The sequence below is a fragment of the Sminthopsis crassicaudata genome, chromosome 6 (genome assembly GCF_048593235.1).
Source record: "Sminthopsis crassicaudata isolate SCR6 chromosome 6, ASM4859323v1, whole genome shotgun sequence".
Taxonomy (NCBI): Eukaryota; Metazoa; Chordata; class Mammalia; order Dasyuromorphia; family Dasyuridae; genus Sminthopsis; species Sminthopsis crassicaudata.
The window spans coordinates 247,530,692-247,537,745 of record NC_133622.1 but is presented as its reverse complement, the minus strand read 5'-3'; positions in this window follow the sequence as shown (position 1 = coordinate 247,537,745).

Sequence of the window (7,054 nt, the reverse complement as noted above, 5' to 3'; positions counted from 1 at the left end):
GGGGCAGGGCCCCCCAGAGGCATCCAGGGGCAAGAGAACTGCTTAGAACCCAAGGACCTGATTCAGATTTGCCCCTCTGACACTTGGGCCATTGGGCAAGAAGACTTGTAACTTTTCTGAGCCTCAGTTTACTTCTCTGTAAAATGAGATGGATGTCAGTCAGGGACAAGCATATATAAGTAGTAATAGGTCAGACTGTGGGCTAAGCACAAAGAAAAAATTAAAAAAAATCAGGACCTGCCCTCAGGGAGTTCACATTCTATGAAGGGAGACATGTCAAGATTATGTACCTACAATATGTAATATAGTGCAATGGATGCAGTCTGGGGGAAGTCACTGGGAGAGGGGGCAGGAAAGTTTCTTGCAGAAGTGGGAATATGAGCTGCTGTCTCAGAGGGAGGGAGGGAACCTGAGGCGAAAGTGAATAGGGAGAGCATTGCTGACTCAGGACACAGTGGTCAAAAGACCCAAAGGGTGCTCACGTGTGAGCCACAGCAGGAAAACCGGTATGGCTGAACCAGAGAGGACCTGGAGGTAAAAGGCTTGCCCTAGAAGGGCTTCGGTGTCAGAAGGGTGGCCAGAGGCCAGGAGGTGAAAGGCTTTAAATGCCAAAGAGAGAATTTTGATGTACTCCATCCTGCAGGGAAATAGAAAGCTGAGTATGATTAGGGAGCAGGTGAGTAACCTGCTCAGACCTGCACCCAAGGCAGACTCAGGTCTTGGGATCAAAGAATCATGGGTTTAGGACCAGGAGCTCAACTAGTTGACTCTCCTCCTTTTTACAAAAGGAAGAAACTGAGGTCCAGGGAGAGTGGGGAGGGGGGAGGCTACAAAGCAGCAAAACTAGAATGTGAACCCAGGACCCCCCACCCTGATCGTGGGCCAGAAGTGATAGCCGGGGGGAGAACCCAATGATCCTGGGGTGGAGCAGAAGGGGAGGGGTCTACATGGGACCAGGGTAGCCTAGCTGGAAGTGGGAGTAGGGAAGGCAGGATCTAAAGAAGACCCTGAGTTAGCAGCAGAGCCTTCTGGGAAGCTGCACTGGCCCAAAGAGCGTTAGAGACCCAAGTCCTTCCCTGACTCCCGACTGGCTTTTGTTGAGGAGCCTCAGACAGCCCAGAGCTTGGGGGTGTAGCTGCTGGGGAGGGAGGGAAGATGTTTATTTGCTGAAATAAGGGATTTACTCTCAATAGCTCCCTGGAGATTAAACTTCTGGTTCCTTTGGTCTGTGTATCCAGCGCCCCCTAATCACCTGAAATAATATCATTGATTGGTTTCTTGGTTGCTTGGTTGGATGTCAGAGCTGGAAGAGCCTCTAGAACATAGAACCACAGAGAGTTAGAAAGGTTGTTGGAACGTTGTCCGCCTGCATTTTAAATTTCCTTTACAAGTTAATTGTACACTATTTCAAAGTCCGATTCTTCTTGTGCAGCAAAATAACTGTATGGACAAGTATACATATATTGGATTGAACATATACTTTAACATATTAAGAATGTATTGGTCAACCTGCCATCTGGGGGACGGGGTGGGGGGAAGGAGGGGAAAAATTGGAACAAAAAGTTTTGAAATTGTCAATGCTGAAAAATTACCCATGCGTATATCTTGTAAATAAAAAGCTATAATAATAAAAATAAAAAAAAAACATGGAGTGTTAAAGCTGAAGATGTCCTTAGAACATAGACCATCAGAACCAGAAGCAAGCTTAGAGCCTACATGACCCAGTTCTCCCTTCCTTTCAGAGCTGGTTTCATGGCACTGTGGAGTCTGGAGCCCGGTGCCACTTTTGCCAATGGAATTTATTAGCAGTGTGATTTGGGTAATGGAATTTTCCTTCTCTGAGTCTCTTTTGGAGAGAGTTTTTAATCTGGAAAATGAGTTTTTAATCTCCTTGGAGTCAATGAACAAATGCATCAAAATGTATAAAGTGCTTCACAAAACTTGAAATGTTATGAAAATGTTGGCTGTGATCATCATCACCCCCACCATCCTCATCATCACCCCCACCATCCTCATCATCACCCCCACCATCCTCATCATCACCCCCACCATCCTCATCATCACCCCCACCATCATCATCACCACATCTCTATTACCATCAATACCATTATTACCTCACTCTCTACCAACCACTTTGCCAATATAAAGATAATACAGAATTAAAAATGAAACAGTACTTGTCCTCCAGAACTTTTTAATAGGAACTTACTTGTATCACAACATTCTAGGTTCTATGTCCCTTCAGCATCCCCTGTTCAGAGTGACTCTAATAAAGTCCAAGAGGGCTCCTTCAGGAGATGCTGGAAAGGATGGCAGGGAACATGGTCCCCACAGCTTCTAAAAGCAGAAACAATCCAGGGAATTCCTCTCTCCCTACTCAACCCTCCTCATCTAGTCCCCCAATCTGTCTCCTTTCCCAATCCATAACAAGAAGGGAAAGAGACTAAGGTGGTGGAGTCTATTTACCTACTTACCTACCAGCTACCTACCAACCTATCTATCATCTATCTATCTATCTATCTATCTATCTATCTATCTATCTATCCATCTATGTATGTATGTATGTATGTATGTATGTATGTATGTATCTATCTATCTATCTATCTATCCATATATCTATCCATCTATGTATCCATCCATCTATCTATCTATCTATTTATCTATCTACCTATCTATCTATCTATCCACATATCTATCCATCTATGTATCCATCTATCTATCTATCTATCTATCTATCTATCTATCTATCTATCTATCTATCTATCCATATATCTATCCATCTATGTATCCATCCATCTATCTATCTATCTATCTATCTATCTATCTATCTATCTATCTATCCATATATCTATCCACATATCTATCCATCTATGTATCCATCTATCTATCTATCTATCTATCTATCTATCTATCTATCTATCTATCTATCTATCCATATATCTATCCATCTATGTATCCATCCATCTATCTATCTATCTATCTATTTATCTATCTACCTATCTATCTATCCACATATCTATCCATCTATGTATCCATCCATCCATCTATGTATCCATCCATCCATCTATCTATCTATCTATCTATCTATCTATCTATCTATCTATCTATTTATCTATCTACCTATCTATCTATCTATCCACATATCTATCCATCTATGTATCCATCCATCCATCCATCCATCTATCTATCTATCTATCTATCTATCTATCTATCTATCTATCTATCTATCTATCTATCTTCCTATCTATCTCTGCTTATTTATTTACTTTGCCATGGAAATAGTTTATACTATAGTTGAAAAGATTACAGTCTACTGCTGTACAGAGGAGACCATTGAGGCCAGAAAGGGGGAAGTACTTGCCCTAAAACAACACACAGCTGATGTACCTCATCATCCCCCACCCCCACATCTTCTCCTTTCTTCAGCTTTTCTAGCATTTCCACCTCCACTTTCACCTTCCATCCCTCTCTTTCCTCCTGTCCTTTCTTTCCCTACTCTCCTTTTCCCTCCACTTCACAGGATCAAGGACATAGGGTTTAGACTGAGATGGGGAGTTTGGAGGCATCTAGGACAGAGTAGGAAACTGAGGCCCAGGGAAAGGAAGGGACTTGCATTGTCCCAAGCTGGACTGTTAGCAGCAGAGAGAAGAGTGGAAAGAGGGATGGCAGACGTCTCCCCACCAGTGAGCTTTCCACAGCCCATCCTCCCTTCCTCTCTGTCTACAGTCTCTGGCTCTCTACTCTCTCCCCAATTCAGCAATGGGGCCTCATCAGACCCCATGTCCCTCCTGGGCATTTCCTGCCCTCCAGTCTCTGAGATTTTCCATGACACAAGAGGAAGTCAGAAGGATTTTCCATGACCAGTAGAGGCTCAAACCTCCTTAGCCTGGGGTGGAGGCTCTCGGGGTGGGGTGAGGAGCTCAGGGGGTTCGCCTGTGAGTGATCACCTTGTTACTTCTGGAGTGGTGCTGAGTCTCCCTTTGGTCCCACTGATGGTGGCTGCTGTCCTGCCCCAGGTAATCAGCACCTCTTACATCTCTTCTTTGGAGGGGGGGGGGGGAGAGAAGCCCTTTGGATGTACGTGCTCCATTTGGATACATGTGTGCCCTTTGGATGGGGGGGGGGAGACTGGAGGGGTGAGGGCAGGAGGACCTGAGTTTGGGGGGAGAGCAGCTGAATCAAAAGGGAGGAGAGAAGAATGGCCCCGGAGCAGCAGGGTGGTGCCCGAGCTGTGAATCTGTGCCCTGTGTCGGCACCTGCCCTTTGCGGGCTTGGAGTGGGGTAAAAGTGAGTGAGAAGGAAGCGGGGGGCAGTCCTCTGGCACTCTCTCATATGAAAGATGCCTTCCTTGTAAAGGCAGGAAATGAGGCCCAGGGAGTGCAAGGCCATGCCACTATTAAATGGCTCCAGATAAATCCCACGGGACCCCCCCACTGCCTCTCAGCAAGCCAGCAGCTCAAAGCCTTGCAAGGGTCTAGAGGTCTGAGGAGCCTCATCTGGACCCGGTTATCCCACTGGGCCAAGGGGTCCCTTCAAAACCACTTCATAGAATTAAACTGAGCCCAGAGCTTGGTACAGAAATCCATCGGGGTAGATGGGAGATTAAGGGACGTCATCATATCAGAGCTAAGAGGGAACTTGGAGGCTGAACATATAGTTTAATTAAGCCAATATCCCCCTCCCAAATCTTCTCAAAAAATGCTTTCTAGTGTGGTCCTTTCTTTTTACACAGAGGGAAACTGAGGCTCAGACAGATTATTTAGGAAGTTCCAAAGCCCTTGGTCCTTAACGTGTAAAGAGGCTTTTCAGTAGCTACTGGAAAAGTAAAGTGTTTCTGGGAACTGAGGGAGACCAAGGACTAGATGGGAGAAGGGAGAGGAAGGGAGTGGCAAGATGGAGAAAATGACTTTTCTTCCCTGTTCTGGCGTTTGAAGTAGGGATATCTCTCTTGTCCAGAATTGAGTCTTTGATCTTTCATTTGCAGTGTATAGGAAGTCTCTGTCCTGGCTGAGGGGAGACTGTGTTGTCCAAAGGCCAGAACTGTGCCCCAGTGGAAAGGGGAGAGAAAGAGAGAGTGAGAGAGAGACAGACAGACAGAGACAGAGAGAAACAGAGAAAAAGAGACAGAGAGAGAGAGAGGGAGGGAAAGAGACTCTGTGTGTGTGTGTGTGTGTGTGTGTGTGTGTGTGTGTGTGTGTGAGTGTGTGTGTGTGTTTGGGGCTGTTGCCCAGTGACAGGCCTAGCTTGGTGCAAAAAGCATGGGGTTACTGATTTTGGAAGTATGCATTTGTTGAGAAATTAATCACTAAACTCTTTTACGAGCCTCAGTTTCTTCTTCTAACTCTAATTATGCTGTGTGTGAGTTCAGGTTTGTTTGAAAGTTTAGAGGAAGGTGTGTGGCTGGGATAGGCAGAGAAAACACTGAGGATGCTTCCCAGATCCTAGGGGACCTAAAATACCCTTTCGGCTCTACTGCCAATTCACTGGGATCACTGAAGCTGGTCATATCCCATTTCTGGGATTTTTCCACTTATAAAAGGATGATTTGGGCTATATGATTCTGAGTTCTAACATCCCCCATCCCCACTTGTTCTGTTGCTCTAACCTTGAAAGTTCTCTATTCCAACAGCGTGTTGTATAGTCTGAATCCCTTCCTTGCTCTGACATTCTGTTCTATGTTCTGGACTTCCTCTCAACCCTGCCATTCAGTTTTATGTTCTAAGCTCCCACTTAGCTCTTGGCAATCTGTTTATATTCTAAGCTCCTTAGAATCAGCAATGAGTTCTGTATTCTAAGTTCCCACCTAGCCCTTATATGCTGTTCTGTTCTATGTTCCCTCAGCATTCTGTTCTATGTTCTAAGCTCTTGCACTTTGTTTTATATTCTAAGATCCCCTTAGCATTAACATTGAATTCTCTATTCTAAGCTCCCTCTCATGTTTACTATGCAGTTCTATTTTCCAAGTTCCCATTCAGTTCTGCCATTTTACTTCCTAAGCCCCCTCAAAGCTCTCTATCCTAACCTTCCTTTTGGCTCTCCTGGAACCAGTCCCTTTTCTCTGCTTCCATTTGCTTGGTGTCTCTCCAGGGTGGAGCACCTCTTTTGCTTCATTGTTCTTGGTTGTCTGATTCCACCTCTCACTGTTCCAGTGAGCTTGGCTAGCTAACTTTGTGAGTGTGAATTTGAGGCAGGCTGGCCCACCATTGAGACAGCTGGCAAGAGCTGGGACAAGGATCTAGGATCTGGAGGGAGTGTGGCTCAGTGACATGTTCATCCTAGCAATCCCAAGATAGCATTTGCTGTCCTAGAACAGCAAGGGCATCTTGAGAATCGACAAAGATGTGGATCACTATCCCCAGATCCTAGATCCTTGTCCCAGCTTTGGTTCTAGGCGCCACCTTCCTGCTCTCAGTGGCCAAGAAAGCTAAGGGAACCTTGGGCACCTTGATGCCCAAATGACATGGCTTCCAGGAAGAAGGAAGAAGGAGGAGACTTTCTTGGTGTTCAATGCCCTGCTCAGACCACATCTGGAGAATTGTGGTCAACTCTAGAGACCAAACTTTAGGAAGGGCATCAATAAGGGAGGACTTGGTGTGTGGGGTCTAGAGTCTATGTCATGGGGAGTAGCTGAAGGGCCTGGGGTGGTTCAGCCTGGAGAAGGACAGACTGAGGGGATATGGGAGTTGCAAGTATTTATTTATTTATTTATTTATTTGTTTGTTTATTTATTTATTTGTTTGTTTGTTTGTTTGTTTATTTATTTATTTTACTTTTTTCCCTGAGGCTGGGGTTAAGTGACTAGTTGCAAGTATTTAAAAAGGTTTATCTGCCTCATGGAAGAGAATTTAGATTTGTTCTGCCTGGCCCCAGGTTTGGAACTAGGAACAAGAGAGGAAACTCCCAAAGAGACAGAGTTAGAGTTACATCACCCCAAACCTTCCCGACGAGCAGGGTGATCCACGAGTGGAATAGTCTCCTCAGGAGGGAGGGTGATTCCCCCTCGCTCGATGTCCTCAGTAAGAGGCTGGCTGACCACTCATTAAGTATATTGTGC